Genomic DNA, 19,440 nt, shown 5'->3' on the forward strand with positions numbered 1-19,440 from the left:
ATAGACTCATCCATGGTGTATCACCTCACACCTGTTAGAATGGGCATCATCAGAAAATCTACAAACAACAAATGCTGGAAAGGGTGTGGAGATAAGGAACCCTCTTCCGCTATTGTTGGGAATGAAATTGATACAGTCACTGTGGAGAAAGTTATGGAGTTTCTTATAAAACTAAGAATAGAATTACCATATGATACAGCAGTCCCACTACTGGGCATATACCCAGACAAAACCATAAATCAAAAAGAGACATTCACCGCAATGTTCATTGCATCACTATTTACAATATCCAGGTAATGGAAGCAACCTAAATGCCCACAGACAGACGAATGCATAAAGACGTGGTACATATATAAAATGGAATATTACTAAGCCATAAAAAGGAATGAAATTGGGTCATTTGTAGAGACGTTGATGGATCTAGAGACTGTCATACAGAGTGAAGTAAGTCAGAAAGAGAAAAAGAAATCTTGTCTATTAATGGCTATATGTGGAACCTAGACAAATTGTACAGATGAACCGTTTTGCAAGGCAGAAATAGAGCAACAGATGTAGACAACAAACGTATGGACACCAAGGGGGGAAAGCTGTTGGGGGGTGGTGGTGGGAGGAGTTGAGAGATTGGGATTGGCATGTATACATTTATATGTATAAAATAGATAACCAAAAAGAACCTGCTGTATAAAAAAATAAAATAAAATTCAAATTACAAAAAGTAAAACAGAAAAAATATTCTTCCCTTCACATACATGTATTTATATGAATAAATTATTTCCATGCTTATATCTGTAAATACAAAAAAGAGGAATAAAATCTACCTTGAACCAAAAAAGAAAAAAAAACAGAACCCACCAGCTACACAGAGGAAAACCGTATCAGGGCACTTGCTCCAGTTGTAAACAATTCTGAAGTTGGTCGGTGGTGGGGAATCATCTCCCATTCAGCCAGCAGGCCCCACGCAACAAGCGTCCTCATTGCAAAGCTGGGGGACAGTGCCGAGGCATCTGTGAGTAAACGTGGGCTGAGCCCCAGGCCAGCTGCTGCTGAAATGTTCCCACCCTTCCCAGGTAAAACACCTGAATATGTACAAGGACTTGAAAGCCTAGAGGAAGGGCCATGGAGCCACATGAGCGACAGCATGCCAGCCGACTTGGTGCCTGCAGGCCAGCCAGGATGGTCCTGGTCCTGGGTGCTCTTCTGGAAGCTTTCCATTTCCCTGCCTGAGATACCCCTGCTGTCCCGGCCCCCACTGCTTTCTTCCTCACTCACCTCTGCCCAGGGAGAAATTCCAGCGGCAGGTATGGGTGACACATCCTCTTCTTTAGCAGGTGGCATCTTGGCAACTGCTGCAGAAAGTCCAGCAGAGCCCCACTCACACTGGGCCACCCACAAAGCCGTGGCCTCTCACTCCCTCCCACCAGTCCAGCCCCAAGACTGCTGACAGGGCCGAGAAAATGGCGTCAGGCACAGCTGCAGGGGCTCTTGCTGCCTGGAGCGGTGTTTATATTGATCTGAACCCAGGCACACCTGGGGAGGGCTGGCCGGCACGGTCAGGCTTCCCAGGCCAGCCAATAATCACCCCTCAGGGGCTCACAGTTGCAGAAACTGGAACTTGCTGAATCGGCCAGGTCCAAGGAACAGGTGTGGGCTCCTGAGAGTCAGGATAGACAAGGGGCTGCAGCTCTGGCTTGTTTTCTAATTATATTATCTGGCCCATGAGTGGGAGACAACTTCAAGAAAACCCTCTCCTAATGAGAGGAACCCAGGAGTCAGGGAGAGGAGGGGTGGCTGGTGGGTGGAGACAGAGGCCTGGTGCCCCGGGTGCAGTGGAAGTCTCTCGAAGACCAGGTGGAGGGAGGCCACACAGAGTGATGCCCAGGGTCACAGACCTGTCGGAGCTGCTGTTTGTTAGTTCAAGTCCTGCTCTGAGGTGCTCTGTGTCAGATCTGAGTGACAGGTGAGCTGGGAGTGCTCTGCAATGAGGGCGATATGCACGGTTCCTGTGTTCCCAGCCCTGCCATGGTACCTGCAAGGGTAGCTCTGTATCCTGGGAGGGGCCTGACCACGAGAGCCCCATGGGCTGCAGGGGGACCTGCCCAGGGAACCCCATATCCTGGGAGGGTCCTGAACACGAGAGCCCCGTGGGCTGGGGTGGGGTACCTGCCCAGGTGAGCTCCATATCCTGGGATTGGCCTGACCTCGAGAGCCCCATGGGCTGCTGGAGTCCTGGTAAAGGATGTCAGGACAGTCAGTGAAGCCACCGAGGATATACCTCCAGTAGTTCCTAAATCCTACACCCTGCTGGTCATTCTACCAACCACCAGGACATGGTATTCTGTATTAGTCTTCAATGATGCCTTCTTTTGTATTCTATTAGTCCCAGAGCCACAAGAAATTTTGGCTTGTGAGTGGCAGGACTCAACATACAACTAAAACAATACTTCCGGGCCGTGTTGCCCCAAGGGTTCAAAAATTCCCACACCATCTTTGGGGAAAGCTCAGCTAAAGACCTAAAAGTTCTACCTCTGGAAAAGGAAACACTCCTTCAATATGCAGACGACATTCTGATCGCCAGCCCTACTAAGGAGACCTCTGAACTACCAAGCCAATAAAGGATACAAGTTGTCCAAGAAAAAGCTCAAATATCACAGACTACGGTGACCTGCCTGGGCTTCATTCTCACAGAAGGTCGGAGAAGCCCATCCCAGGAAAGGGAAGAAACAATTTACAGCCTTACCCATTTCTGAAACTAGAAGACAGCTTAGGGGTTCCTGGGGAGGCCAGGGTTTGCTGCTTCTGGATCCCTAACTACAGTCTACTAGCTCGGCCTCTATATGAAACACTGAAAGGAAAAGGTGATGATCCTTTTGAATAGAATGCAGAAGTGGCCTTTCAAGAATGGAAAGAGCAGTCAATTCAGACCCTTGCCCTGGAACTCCCTAATTTAGCTAAACCCTTTGACCTTTACATTCCTGGTGAACGGTGAATCGCCATTGGAGTATTAGTGCAAAACCTGGGACCACTTGAAATGGAACAATGCAAGAATGCCATCCAGGTAGGATAAACTACGGTCACCAAGGGGCTTGGCCCACCGCCACATCTGGCCAAGATACTGGCAGTATCTGATAACCTGGAAATCAGCAGCCCAAAAGGCCACCTCCCTCCTAAGGAAAAAGGAACCCTCGTGGTGATCCTAACCCCCAACCATGCCCTGAAGTTGCAGGGTTGGCTCCGTGGGCACACTGATCTTGATTGAGGAGGCCTTCCAACTCCAACCTCCATAGAGATAACCGGGGCAAAGGGGCACCATGACGACTCATGTGAAGGTGTCTGAACATGGAAATTTAACGCTCATTTCCCACCAGGAAGAGTAATTAACCAAAGGCTCAGCATGCCATGCCGGAACCATATTAGGGCCTGAAGCAATCCTGCGGGTTTGCGGCCAGCTCACAAGAAAGCGAGTTGAAGAAAGGAGCTCAGGGGCACTGTAATTCACAAAATTGCAGAGTAATGAATGACAGCTATCGTCCAAAAATGTTTTGAAGTAAGTCTTCGAAGAGGACGTGAAATCGGGGCAGAATTTCAGGAAAACGATTTCAGGGGGTAGACTGGAATTGCACTTAAAGAATAAGATTAGAGGCAGAATGTCGACAATGATGCACTTGGCCAAAAAGGGCGTATGCGTTTTTTCCTGAATATATTCAGGAAAAAACGCATACGCCCTTTTTGGCCAACCAAGCAACCGTGTAAAGGAAATGTGTACTACAATGAAGTCTCACTGCCCCCCAGTCAAAAGGGCCATCTGAAAAATGTGTAAATTCCAGAAAGGCACGACAGGTCATGGAGAACAGGGAGCCTTGTTATGCTGATGGGCGGGATGTAAATTGCCAACAGCCACTCTGGAGAAGTGTATGGTGTTTCCTGAAACACGTAGGAAACAAAGCAACACAGCCTATGGCACTTCCACTTATGGTCCTATAGCATAGAAAATTAAAATCAAAAACACACAGCCACCCCAAAATTTGGGATGGCTCTGTTTACAAGAACCTCGTCTACGGTACAAGTTAAATATCCGAGAAAGCAAAAAATGGATAAAGAAGTTGTGGTACGCACGTACAATGGAATATCACTCAGCAATGAAACCTACGTCATCAGGCCCGTAGCGGCATAATGAGTGGATTCAGGTACGATGATTCTACGACAAATAAGTCACACAGAAAAAGAAACATCATAAGATATCACTAATACACGGAATGTAAACTTGGCCACACATGAATTGAATTACAAAACAGAACAGGGTCTCAAATTTAGAAAACCAACTTATGCTTGCTTATGGGGAAAGGTGAGTTGGGGTGCTGCATAAAACCAGAGATTGAAATTAGCACAGATACCGTTCCATAAGCCAAATATATAATAGACAAGACCTACTCCTTGCTCAACGAAATGGACTCAACACCACATATTCAACGCCTGGCAAGATACCTGACAAGTAAGAATCTTAAAACCCATGGATTTATATGTCTCCATAAGGAAATCAAGCGTGTGTACAGCGGCCTAAACGCAGCAGTGAAAATCCGATAAATCCCATTATCAAAATAAATTTCAAAAACAAAACAAAATGACAGTGAAATAGAGAGCAATTCTTAAATAATTCATTCAGGGCTTGTGATGCAACCTGGATTTCCCACATCTACACCCAGAGCTGGGTGAGACATAAGGCTGGACACTTCGGGCTGATAGCATTGGTGAGGTTCGGTGAGCAAACGCAGACCCTTTGAAGTCATACTGCATGGTAACTATTCCATGGGTCCCAACTCTCCAGGTTTAAGGAATTCTTCCTTCAGCTAAAACATGCATGGGAAACCCACAGTACTGTGCACTGTGTGACCGGGAAACGTTTTCAAATGCATCTCAGTTATCGTCCCCTGGTACTCGGGTTCACCATTCCAGACGCTTTACTAACACTCTCCCCACTTGGAGAGTCAGTGCCATTAACCTCCTGTTTGGCACAGTTTGCAATTTCTGCGTAAGATGTACAGGAATAGGGAGAACCAATGAGAGACTAGCTGTAGGTGCCTGCACGGGCAAAAGGAACACTCATTTCCGACCAGGAAGAGGAATTAAACAAAGGCTCAGCATGCCCTGCCGGAAAGAGATTATGGCCTGAAGCAATCCTGCGGTTTTGCGGCCAGCTCACAAGAAAGCGAGTTGAAGACATGAGCTCAGGGGCACTGTAATTCAAAAACCTGCATTGTTATGAATGACAGCTATCGTCCAAAAATGTATTGAAATAAGTCTTCGAAGAGGACTTGTAAGCGGGGCAGAATTTCAGGAAAACGATTTCAGGGGGTAGACTGGAATTGTACTAAAAGCATAGGAAAAGAGGCAAAATGTGGACAACGATGCACTTGGCCAAAAAGGGCGTATGCGTTTTTTCCTGAATATATTCAGGAAAAAACGCATACGCCCTTTTTGGCCAACCAAGCAACCGTGTAAAGGAAATCTGCACTACAATGAAGTCTCACTGCCCCCCCGGTCAAAAGGGCCATCTGAAAAAAGTGTAAAATCCAGAAAGGCAGGACAGGTCATGGAGAAAAGGGAGCCTTGTCATGCTGATGGGCGGGATGTAAATTGCCAACAAACACTCTGGAGAAGTGTATGGTGTTTCCAGAAACACGTAGGAAACAAAGCAACACAGCCTATGGCACTTCCACTTATGGTCCTATAGCTTAGGGAAATTAAAATCAAAAACACACAGCCAGCCCAAAGTTTGGGATGGCTCTGTTTACAAGAACCTCATCTATGGTAGCAGTTAAATATCCCAGAAAGCATAAAATGGATAAAGAAGTTGTGGTACGCACGTACAATGGAATATCACTCAGCAATGAAATCTACGTCATCAGGACCGTAGCGGCATAATGAGTGGATTCAGGTACGATGATTCTATGAGAAATAAGTCAGACAGAAAAAGAAACATCATAAGTTATCACTAATAAACGGAATGTAAACTTGGCTACCCATGAACTGAATTACAAAACAGAACAGGGTCTCAAATTTAGCAAACCAACTTATGCTTGCTTATGGGGAAAGGTCAGTTGGGATGCTGCATAAAACCAGAGATTGAAGTTAGCACATATACCGTTCCATAAGCCAAATATATAATAGACAAAACCTACTCCTTGCTCAACGAAATGGACTCAACACCGCATATTCAACGCATGAGAAGATACCTGACCAGTAAGAATCTTAAAACACATGGATTTATATGTCTCCATAAGGAAATCTAGCATGTGTACAGCGGCCTAAACGCAGCAGTGAAAATCCAATAAATCCCATTATCAAAATAAATTTCAAAAAAAAACACAATGACAGTGAAATAGAGAGCAATTCTTAAATAATTCATTCAGGGCTTGTGATGCAACCTGGATTTACCACATCTACAACCAGAGCTGGGTGAGACATAAGGCTGGGCACTTCGGGCTGATAGCATTTGTGAGGTTCGGTGAGCAAACGCAGACCCTTTGAAGTCATACTGCATGGTACCCATCCCATGGGTCCCAACTCTCCAGGTTTAAGGGTTTCTACCTTCAGCTAAAACGTCCATGGGAAACACAGAGTATGGTCCTCCGTGTGATTGGGAAACGTTTTCAAATGCATCTCAGTTTTCATCCCCTGGTACTCGGGTTCACCATTCCAGACGCTTTACTAACACTCTCCCCACTTGGAGAGTCAGTGCATTTAACCTCCTGTTTGGCACAGTTTACAATTTCTGCGCAAGATGAACAGGAATAGGGAGAACCAATGAGAGACTAGCTGTAGGTGTCTGCACGGGCAAATGGAACACTCATTTCCCACCAGGAAGAGGAATTAACCAAAGGCTCAGCGTGCCCTGCCGGAAACAGATTAGGGCCTGAAGCAATCAGGAGGTTTTGCGGCCAGCTCACAAGAAAGCGAGATGAAGAAAAGAGCTCAGGGGCACTGTAATTCACAAACTTGCAGAGTTATGAAAGACAGCTATCGTCCAAAAATGTACTGAAGTAAGTCTTCGAAGAGGACTGGAAAGCGGGGCAGAATTTCAGGAAAACGATTTCAGGGGGTAGACTGGAATTGCACTTAAAGCATAGGAAAAGAGGCAGAATGTCGACAATGATGCACTTGGCCAAAAAGGGCTTATGCGTTTTTTCCTGAATATATTCAGGAAAAAACGCATACGCCCTTTTTGGCCAACCAAGCAAGCGTGTAAAGGAAATCTGCACTACAATGAAGTCTCACTGCCCCCCGGGCAAAAGGGCCATCTGAAAAAAGTGTAAAATCAAGAAAGGCAGGACAGGTCATGGAGAACAGGGAGCCTAGTTATGCTGATGTGCGGGATATAAATTGCCAACAGCCACTCTGGAGAAGTGTATAGTGTTTCCTGAAACACGTAGGCAACAAATCAACACAGCCTATGGCACTTCCACTTATGGTCCTATAGCTTAGGGAAATTAAAATCAAAAACACACAGCCACCCCAAAATTTGGGACGGCTCTGTTTACAAGAACGTCGTCTATGGTACAAGTTAAATATCCGAGAAAGCAAAAAATGGATAAAGAAGTTGTGATACGCACGTACAATGGAATATCACTCAGCAATGAAATCTACGTCATCAGGCCCGAAGCGCCATAATGAGTGGATTCAGTTACGATGATTCTACGAGAAATAAGTCACACAGAAAAAGAAACATCATAAGATATGACTAATACACGGAATGTAAACTTGGCTACACATGAACTGAATTACAAAACAGAAAATGGTCTCAAATTGAGAAAATCAACTTATGCTTGCTTATGCGGAAAGTTGAGTTGGGGTGCTGCATAAAACCAGAGATTGAAATTAGCACAGATACCGTTCCATAAGCCAAATATATAATAGACAAGAACTACTCCTTGCTCAACGAAACGGACGCAACGCCTGGGACTATACCTGACAAGTAAGAATCTTAAAATCCATGGATTTATATGTCTCCATAAGGAAGTCAAGCGTGTGTACAGCGGCCTAAATGCAGCAGTGAAAATCCGATAAATCCCATTATCAAAATAAATTTCAAAAACAAAACACAATGACAGTGAAATAGAGAGCAATTCTTAAATAATTCATACAGGGATTGTGATGCAACCTGGAATTACCACATCTACACCCAGAGCTGGGTGAGACATAAGGCTGGACCCTTCGGGCTGAAAGCATTGGTGAGGTTCGGTGAGCAAACGCAGACCTTTTGAAGTCATACTGCATGGTACCCATTCCAAGGATTCCAACTCTCCAGGTTTAAGGGATTCTTCCTTGAGCTAAAACATGCATGGGAAACCCAGAGTATGGTCCACCATGTGATTGGGAAACGTTTTCAAATGCATCTCAGTTTTCGTCCTCTGGTACTCGGGTTCACCATTCCAGACGCTTTACTAACACTCTCCCCACTTGGAGAGTCAGTGCCTTTAACCTCCTGTTTGGCACACTTTGCAATTTTTTTGCAAGATGAACAGGAATAGGGAGAAGCAATGAGAGACTAGCTGTAGGTGTCTGCACGGGCAAATGGAACGCTCATTTCCGACCAGGAAGAGGAATTAAACAAAGGCTCAGCGTGCCCTGCCGCAAAGAGACTTTGGCCTGAAGCAATCCTGCGGTTTTGCGGCCAGCTCACAAGAAAGCGAGTTGAAGACATGAGCTCAGGGGCACTGTAATTCACAAACCTGCAGAGTTATGAATGACAGCTATCGTCCAAAAATGTATTGAAGTAAGTCTTCCAAGAGGACTTGAAAGCGGGGCAGAATTTCAGGAAAACGATTTCAGGGGGTAGACTGGAATTGTACTAAAAGCATAGGAAAAGAGGCAGAATGTCGACAACGATGCACTTGGCCAAAAAGGGCGTATGCGTTTTTTCCTGAATATATTCAGGAAAAAACGCATACGCCCTTTTTGGCCAACCAAGCAAGCGTGTAAAAGAAATCTGCACTACAATGAAGTCTCACTGGCCCCCCGGTCAAAAGAGCCATCTGAATAAAGTGTAAAATCCAGAAAGGCAGGACAGGTCATGGAGAACAGGGAGCCTTGTCATGCTGATGGGCGGGATGTAAATTGCCAACAACCACTCTGGAGAAGTGTATGGTGTTTCCAGAAACACGTAGGAAACAAAGCAACACAGCCTATGGCACTTCCACTTATGATCCTATAGCTTAGGGAAATTAAAATCAAAAACACACAGCCACCCCAGAGTTTGGGACGGCTCTGTTTACAAGAACCTCGTCTACGGTACAAGTAAAATATCCCAGAAAGTAAAAAATGGATAAAGAAGTTGTGGTACGCACGTACAATGGAATATCACTCAGCAATGAAATCTACGTCATCAGGCCCGTAGCGGCATAATGAGTGGATTCAGGTATGATGATTCTACGAGAAATAAGTCACACAAAAAAGAAACATCATAAGATATCACTAATACACGGAATGTACAGTTGGCTACACATGAACTGAATTACAAAACAGAACAGGGTCTCAAATTTAGAAAACCAACTTATGCTTGCTTATGGGGAAAGGTGAGTTGGGGTGCTGCATAAAACCAGAGATTGAAATTAGCACAGATACCGTTCCATAAGACAAATATATAATAGACAAAACCTACTCCTTGCTCAACGAAATGGACTCAACACCCCATATTCAACGCCTGGCAAGATACCTGACAAGTAAGAATCTTAAAACCCATGGATTTATATGTCTCCATAAGGAAATCAAGCGTGTGTACAGCGGCCTAAACGCAGCAGTGAAAATCCGATAAATCCCATTATCAAAATAAATTTCAAAAACAAAACACAATGACAGTGAAATAGAGAGCAATTCTTAAATAATTCATTCAGGGCTTGTGATGCAACCTGGATTTCCCACATCTACACCCAGAGCTGGGTGAGACATAAGGCTGGACACTTCAGGCTGATAGCATTGGTGAGGTTCGGTGAGCAAACGCAGACCCTTTGAAGTCATACTGCATGGTACCCATTCCATGGGTCCCAACTCTCCAGGTTTAAGGGATTCTTCCTTCAGCTAAAACATGAATGGGAAACCCAGACTATCGTCCGCCGTGTGATTGGGAAACGTTTTCAAATGCATCTCAGTTTTCGTCCCCTGGTACTCGGGTTCACCATTCCAGACGCTTTACTAACACTCTCCCCACTTGGAGAGTCAGTGCCTTTAACCTCCTGTTTGGCACAGTTTGCAATTTCTGCGCAAGATGAACAGGCATAGGGAGAACCAATGAGAGACTAGCTGTTGGTGTCTGCACGGGCAAATGGAACGCTCATTTCCCACCAGGAAGAGGAATTAACCAAAAGCTCAGCGTGCCCTGCTGGAAAGAGATTAGGGCCTGAAGCAATCCTGCGGTTTTGCGGCCAGCTCACAAGAAAACGAGGTGAAGAAAGGGGCTCAGGGGCACTGTAATTCACAAACCTGCAGAGTTATGAATGACAGCTATCGTCCAAAAATGTACTGAAGTAAGTCTTCAAAGAGGACTTGAAAGCGGGGCAGAATTTCAGGAAAACGATTTCAGGGGGTAGACTGGAATTGCACTTAAAGCATAGGAAAAGAGGCAGAATGTCGACAATGATGCACTGGGCCAAAAAGGGCGTATGCGTTTTTTCCTGAATATGTTCGGAAAAAACGCATACGCCCCTTTTGGCCAACGAAGCAAGCGTGTAAAGGAAATCCGCACTACAATGAAGTCTCACTGCCCCCCGGTCAAAAGGGCCATCTGAAAAAAGTGTAAAATCCAGAAAGGCCGGACAGGTCTTGGAGAACAGGGAGACTTGTTATGCTGATGGGCGGATTTAAATTGCCAACAGCCACTCTGGAAAACTGTATGGTGTTTCCGGAAACACGTAGGAAACAAAGCAACAGCCTATGGCACTTCCACTTATGGTCCTATAGCTTAGGGAAATTAAAATCAAAAACACACAGCCACCCCAAAGTTTGGGATGGCTCTGTTTACAAGAACCTCATCTACGGTAGAAGTTAAATATCCGAGAAAGCATAAAATGAATAAAGAAGTTCTGGTACGCACGTACAATGGAATATCACTCAGAAATGAAATCTACGTCTTCAGGCCCATAGCGGCATAATGAGTGGATTCAGGTATGATGATTCTACGTGAAATAAGTCACACAGAAAAAGAAACATCATAAGATATGACTAATACACGGAATGTAAACTTGGCTACCCATGAACTGAATTACAAAACAGAACAGGGTCTCAAATTTAGCAAACCAACTTATGCTTGCTTATGGGGAAAGGTGAGTTGGAATGCTGCATAAAACCAGAGATTGAAATTAGCACAGATACCGTTCCATAAGCCAAATATATAATAGACAAAACCTACTCCTTGCTCAACGAAATGGACTCAACACCCTATATTCAACGCCTGGGAAGATACCTGACAAGTAAGAATCTTAAAACCCATGGATTTATATGTCTCTATAAGGAAATCAAGCGTGTGTACAGTGGCCTAAAAGCAGCAGTGAAAATCCGATAAATCCCATTATCAAAATGAATTTCAAAAACAAAACACAATGACAGTGAAATAGAGAGCAATTCTTAAATAATTCATTCAGGGCTTGTGATGCAACCTGTATTTACCACATCTACACCCAGAGCTGGATGAGACATAAGGCTGGACACTTCGGGCTGATAGCATTGGTGAGGTTCGGTGAACAAACGCAGACCCTTTGAAGTCATACTGCATGGTACCCATTCCATGGGTCCCAACTCTCCAGGTTTAAGAGATTCTTCCTTCAGCTAAAACATGCATGGGAAACCCAGAGTATGGTCCACCATGTGATTGGGAATCGTTTTCAAATGCATCTCAGTTTTCGTCCCCTGGTACTCGGGTTCAACATTTGAACGCTTTACTAACACTCTCCCCACTTGGAGAGTCAGTGCCATTAACCTCCTGTTTGGCACAGTTTGCAATTTCTGCGTAAGATGTACAGGAATAGGGAGAACCAATGAGAGACTAGCTGTAGGTGCCTGCACGGGCAAAAGGAACACTCATTTCCGACCAGGAAGAGGAATTAAACAAAGGCTCAGCATGCCCTGCCGGAAAGAGATTATGGCCTGAAGCAATCCTGCGGTTTTGCGGCCAGCTCACAAGAAAGCAAGTTGAAGACATGAGCTCAGGGGCACTGTAATTCAAAAACCTGCATTGTTATGAATGACAGCTATCGTCCAAAAATGTATTGAAATAAGTCTTCGAAGAGGACTTGTAAGCGGGGCAGAATTTCAGGAAAACGATTTCAGGGGGTAGACTGGAATTGTACTAAAAGCATAGGAAAAGAGGCAAAATGTGGACAACGATGCACTTGGCCAAAAAGGGCGTATGCGTTTTTTCCTGAATATATTCAGGAAAAAACGCATACGCCCTTTTTGGCCAACCAAGCAACCGTGTAAAGGAAATCTGCACTACAATGAAGTCTCACTGCTCCCCCCGGTCAAAAGGGCCATCTGAAAAAAGTGTAAAATCCAGAAAGGCAGGACAGGTCATGGAGAACAGGGAGCCTTGTCATGCTGATGGGCGGGATGTAAATTGCCAACAAACACTCTGGAGAAGTGTATGGTGTTTCCAGAAACACGTAGGAAACAAAGCAACACAGCCTATGGCACTTCCACTTATGGTCCTATAGCTTAGGGAAATTAAAATCAAAAACACACAGCCAGCCCAAAGTTTGGGATGGCTCTGTTTACAAGAACCTCATCTATGGTAGCAGTTAAATATCCCAGAAAGCATAAAATGGATAAAGAAGTTGTGGTACGCACGTACAATGGAATATCACTCAGCAATGAAATCTACGTCATCAGGACCGTAGCGGCATAATGAGTGGATTCAGGTACGATGATTCTATGAGAAATAAGTCAGACAGAAAAAGAAACATCATAAGTTATCACTAATACACGGAATGTAAACTTGGCTACCCATGAACTGAATTACAAAACAGAACAGGGTCTCAAATTTAGCAAACCAACTTATGCTTGCTTATGGGGAAAGGTCAGTTGGGATGCTGCATAAAACCAGAGATTGAAGTTAGCACAGATACCGTTCCATAAGCCAAATATATAATAGACAAAACCTACTCCTTGCTCAACGAAATGGACTCAACACCCTATATTCAACGCCTGGGAAGATACCTGACAAGTAAGAATCTTAAAACCCATGGATTTATATGTCTCCATAAGGAAATCAAGCGTGTGTACAGTGGCCTAAAAGCAGCAGTGAAAATCCGATAAATCCTATTATCAAAATGAATTTCAAAAACAAAACACAATGACAGTGAAATAGAGAGCAATTCTTAAATAATTCATTCAGGGCTTGTGATGCAACCTGTATTTACCACATCTACACGCAGAGCTGGATGAGACATAAGGCTGGACACTTCAGCCTGATAGCATTGGTGAGGTTCGGTGAGCAAACGCAGACCCTTTGAAGTCATACTGCATGGTACCCATTCCATGGGTCCCAACTCTCCAGGTTTAAGGGATTCTTCCTTCAGCTAAAACATGCATGGGAAACCCAGAGTATGGTCCACCGTGTGATTGGGAAACGTTTTCAAATGCATCTCAGTTTTCGTCCCCTGGTACTCGGGTTCAACATTTGAACGCTTTACTAACACTCTCCCCACTTGGAGAGTCAGTGCCATTAACCTCCTGTTTGGCACAGTTTGCAATTTCTGCGCAAGATGAACAGGAATAGGGAGAAGCAATGAGAGACTAGCTGTAGGTGTCTGCACGGGCAAATGGAACGCTCATTTCCCACCAGGAAGAGGAATTAACCAAAGGCTCAGCGTGCCCTGCCGGAAACAGATTAGGGCCTGAAGCAATCCTGCGGTTTTGCGGCCAGCTCACAAGAAAGCGAGTTGAAGAAAGGAGCTCAGGGGCACTGTAATTCACAAACCTGCAGAGTTATGAATGACAGCTATCGTCCAAAAATGTATTGAAGTATGTCTTCGAAGAGGACTTGAAAGCGGGGCAGAATTTCAGAAAAACGATTTCAGGGGGTAGACTGGAATTGTACTAAAAGCATAGGAAAAGAGGCAGAATGTCGACAATGATGCACTTGGCCAAAAAGGGCGTATGCGTTTTTTCCTGAATATATTCAGGAAAAAACGCATACGCCCTTTTTGGCCAACCAAGCAAGCGTGTAATGGAAATCTGCACGACAATGAAGTCTCACTGCCCCCCGGTCAAAAGGGCCATCTGAAAAAAATGTAAAATCCAGAAAGTCAGGACAGGTCATGGAGAACAGGGAGCCTTGTCATGCTGATGGGCAGGATGTAAATTGCCAACAACCACTCTGGAGAAGTGTATGGTGTTTCCAGAAACACGTAGGAAACAAAGCAACACAGCCTATGGCACTTCCACTTATGGTCCTATAGCTTAGGGAAATTAAAATCACAAACACACAGCCACCCTAAAGTTTGGGATGGCTCTGTTTACAAGAACCTTGTCTACAGTACAAGTTAAATATCCGAGAAAGGAAAAAATCGATAAAGAAGTTCTGGTACGCACGTACAATGGAATATCACTCAGCAATGAAATCTACGTCTTCAGGCCCGTAGCGGCATAATGAGTGGATTCAAGTATGATGATTTTACGAGAAATAAGTCACACAGAAAAAGAAACATCATAAGATATGACTAATACACGGAATGTAAACTTGGCTACCCATGAACTGAATTACAAAACAGAACAGGGTCTCAAATTTAGAAAACCAACTTATGCTTGCTTATGGGGAAAGGTGAGTTGGGGTGCTGCATAAAACCAGAGATTGAAATTAGCACAGATACCGTTCCATAAGCCAAATATATAATAGACAAGACCTACTCCTTGCTCAACGAAACGGACTCAAAGCCTGGGAATATACCTGACAAGTAAGAATCTTAAAACCCATGGATTTATATGTCTCCATAAGGAAATCAAGCGTGTGTACAGCAGCCTAAACGCAGCAGTGAAAATCCGATAAATCCCATTATCAAAATAAAGTTCAAAACCAAAACACATTGAAAGTGAAATAGAGAGCAATTCTTACATAATTCATTCAGGGCTTGTGATGCAACCTGGATTTACCACATCTACACCCAGAGCTGGGTGAGATATACGGCTGGACACTTCAGGCTGATAGCATTTGTGAGGTTCGGTGAGCAAACGCAGACCCTTTGTAGTCATACTGCATGGTACCCATTCCATGGTTCCCAGCTCTCCAGGTTTAAGGGATTTTTCCTTCAGCTAAGACATGCATGGGAAACCCAGAGTATTGTCCACCGTGTGATTGGGAAACGTTTTCAAATATATCTCAGTTTTCGAACCCTGGTACTCGGGTTCAGCATTCCAGACACTTTACTAACATTCTCCCCACTTGGAGAGTCAGTGCCTTTAACCTCCTGTTTGGCACAGTTTGCAATTTCTACGCAAGATTAACAGGAATAGGGAGAAACAATGAGAGACTAGCTGTAGGTGTCTGCACGGGCAAATGGAACGCTCATTTCCCACCAGGAAGAGGAATTCACCAAAGGCTCAGTGTGCCCTGACGGAAACAGATTAGGGCCTGCAGCAATCCTGCGGTTTTGCGGCCAGCTCACAAGAAAGCGAGTTGAGGAAACGAGCTCAGGGGCACTGTAATTCACAAACCTGCAGAGTTATGAATGACAGCTATCGTCCAAAAATGTATTGAAGTAAGTCTTCGAAGAGGACTTGAAAGCGGGGCAGAATTTCAGGAAAACGATTTCAGGGGGTAGACTGGAATTGCACTTAAAGCATAGGAATAGAGGCAGAATGTCGACAATGATGCACTGGCCAAAAAGTGCGTATGCGTTTTTTCCTGAATATATTCAGGAAAAAACGCATACGCCCTTTTTGGCCAAGCAAGCAAGCAGGTAAATGAAATCTGCACTACAATGAAGTCTCACTGCCCCCCGGTCAAAAGGGGCATCTGAAAAAGTGTAAAATCCAGAAAGGCAGGACAGGTCATGGAGAACAGGGAGACTTGTTATGCTGATGGGGGGGATGTAAATTGCAAACAGCCACTCTGGAGAAGTGTATGGGGTTTCCTGAAACACGTAGGAAACAAAGCAACAGAGCCTATGTCACTTCCACTTATGGTCCTATAGCTTACGGAAATTAAAATCAAAAACACACAGCCACCCCAAAGTTTGGGACAGCTCTGTTTACAAGAACGTTGTCTACGGTCCAAGTTAAATATCCCAGAATGTGAAAAATGGTTAAAGAAATTGTGGTACGCACGTACAATGGAATATCACTCACCAATGAAATCTATGTCATCAGGCCCGTCGCGGCATATTGAGTGGATCCAGGTACGATGATTCTAAGTGAAATAAGTCACACAGAAAATGAAACATCATAAGATATCACTAATACACGGAATGTAAACTTGGCTACCCATGAACTGAATTACAAAACAGAACAGGGTCTCAAATTTAGAACACCAACTTATGCTTGCTTATGGGGAAAGGTGAGGTGGGGTGCTGCATAAAACCAGAGATTGGAATTAGCACAGGTACCGTTCCATAAGCCAAATATATTATAGACAAGACCTACTCCTAGGATTACACATGACTAGTAAGAATCTTCAAACCCATGGATTTATATGTCTCCGTAAGAGAATCAAGTGTGTGTACAGCTGCATGAAGGCAGCAGAGAAAATCCGATAAATCCCATTATCAAAATAAACTACAAAACAAACACAATGACAGTGAAATAGAGAGCAATTCTTAAATAATTCATTCAGGGCTTGTGATGCAACCTGGATTTACCACATCTACACCTAGAGCTGAGTGAGACATAAGGTTCGACACTTTGGGCTGATAGCATTGGTGAGGTTCGGTGAGAAAATGCAGGCCATTTGAAGTCATACTGCATGGTACCCATTGCATGGGTCCCACCTCTCCAGGTTTAAGGGATTCTTCCTTCAGGTAAAACACGCATGGGAAACCCAGAATATGGTCCACCGTGTGACTGGGAAACCTTTTTAAATGCATCTCAGTTTTCTTCCCCTCATACTCGGTTTTACCATTCCAGACGCTTTACTAACTCTTTCCCCAATTGGAGAGTCAGTGCCTTTAACCTCCTGTTTGGCACAGTTTGGAATTTCTGAGCAAGATGAACAGGAATAGGGAGAACCAATGAGAGATTAGCTGTAGGTGTCTGCACGAGCAAATTTAACGCTCATTTCCCATCAGGAAGAGGAATTAGCCAAAGGCTCAACATGCCGTGCCGGAACCAGATTAGGGCCTGAAGCAATCCTGCGGTTTTGCGGCCAGCTCACAAGAAAGCGAGTTGAAGAATGGAGCTCAGGGGCACTGTAATTCACAAACCTGCAGAGTTATAAATGACAGCTATCGTCCAAAAATATATTGAAGTAAGGCTGCAAAGAGGACTTGAACGCGGGGCAGAATTCCAGGAATACGATTTCAGGAGGTAGATGGGAAGTCCTCTGAAAGTATAGGAGAAGAGGCAGAACTTCGACAATGATGCACTTGGTCAAAAAGGGCATATGCGTTTCTTCCAGGGCCCTCATTAAAGAGGGTAGGAGGCTCCCAGCATGCTTCAGTGGCCAACAGAGGGCCTACGTCGCCAAGGCGACGTGAGCCATCCAGGCAGGAGTGACCTCACATCAGAGCGCCCACCTCACAGAAGGGTAAGGAACCCAGTCATGATCAGACTCTCACCAGAGTGCCCACATAAGCAAGGGGCTGGGAATCAGGCACGAGTGTCCTCACACCCGTGGGGCCACATCATCGAAAGTTGAGGTACCCAGCACATGTGGCCTCAAACCAGAAGACCCACATCACCATGGGTCTCAGAGCGAGGCAGGCAGGATTAACCTCAAAACACATGGCCCATTGTATAAAAAGGTGAGGAATCCAGCAGTTGGAACATCCCAGCAGGCGGCCCAGAGCACCGAGGCTATGGGATCCAGGCAGTGATGAACTCACAACAGAGGGCCCTCATCGTGATACTGTAAGCAACCCAGCCGTTGTGACCTCAGAGCACAAGGCCCACATCCCCATGGGGAAGGGAACCAAGCAGGAGTGTCATCGCACCAGTGGGCACACAACAGAAAATGTGGGGAGCCCAGCAGTTAGGGCCGGACGCCAGAGGGCCCTCATCACTGAGGAGAGGAGGCTCGCAGCAAGCTCCAACTGCTACCAGAGGGCCGACGTCGCCAATGCGGGGTGTGCCAGCCAGGCAGGAGTGACCTCAGAGCAGAGGGCCAACCACACAAAAGTGTGAGGAACCCAAAGAGGATCAGACTCTCACCAGAGGGCCCACATCACCAAGGGAATGGAAACCAGGCAGGAGTGTCCTCACACCAGTGGGGCCACATCACCGAAATGTGACGGACCCAGCACATGTGGCCTCAAACTACAGGACACACATCACCAAGGGGCTGGGAGTGAGGCAGGCAGGAGGAGCCTCAAAACAGAGGGCCCATTGCGTAAAAAAGGTGAGGAATCCCGCAGTTGGAACCTCCCAGCAGGCGGCCAGGAGCAGCGAGGCTATGGGATCCAGGCCTGACTGAACTCAAAACAGAGGGCCCACATTCTGACACTGTGAGCAACCCAGCCGTTGGGACCACAGAGCAGAAAGCCCACATCCCCTAGGGAAGGGACCCTGGCTGGAGTGTACTCACACGACAGGGCGCACATCAGAAAATTTTGGGAGCCCATGAGTTAGGGCCTGACGCCAGAGGGCCCTCATTACCGAGGGGAGGAGACTCCCAGCAGGCACCAACTCCCAACTGAGGGCCCACATCGCCAACGTGACGTGTGCCAGCCAGGCAGGAGTGACCTCACAGCAGAGGGCCCACCTCCCAGAAGTGTGAGGAATCCAGACAGGATCAGACTCTCACAAGAGGGCCCCAATCACCAAGGGGATGGGAACCAGGCAGGAGTGTCCTCACACCAGTGGGGCCACATCAATAAAGGTGAGGAAACCGGTACATGTGGCCTTAAACCAGAGGACCTACATCACAAAGGGGCTGGGAGTGAGTCAGGAAGTAGGAGCATAAAAACACAGGACCCAAAGAATAAAAAAGGTAAGGAATCCAGCAGTAGGAACCTCCCAGCAGTCGGCTCAGAGCACAGAGTCTATGGGATCTAGGCCTGAGTGAACTAACACCAGAGAGACAACATCATGAAACGGTGAACAACACAGGTGTTGGGACCTTAGAGCAGAAGGCCCACATGCCCATGGGGATGGGAACCTCGCAGGAGTGTCCTCGCACCACTTAGCACGTATCAGAAAATGTGGGTACCCAGCAGTTAGGGCCTGACGCTAGAGGGCCCCCATCACCGAGGGGAGGAGGCTCCCAGCAGGCTCCAAGTGCCACAAGAGGGCCGATGTTGCCCAGGT

Source organism: Delphinapterus leucas, unplaced genomic scaffold (assembly GCF_059928025.1).
Source record: "Delphinapterus leucas isolate spDelLeu-1000000601 "Yukka" unplaced genomic scaffold, BTC_Dleu_Yukka2 spDelLeu_asBTCV2_sq31, whole genome shotgun sequence".
Classification (NCBI taxonomy): Eukaryota; Metazoa; Chordata; class Mammalia; order Artiodactyla; family Monodontidae; genus Delphinapterus; species Delphinapterus leucas.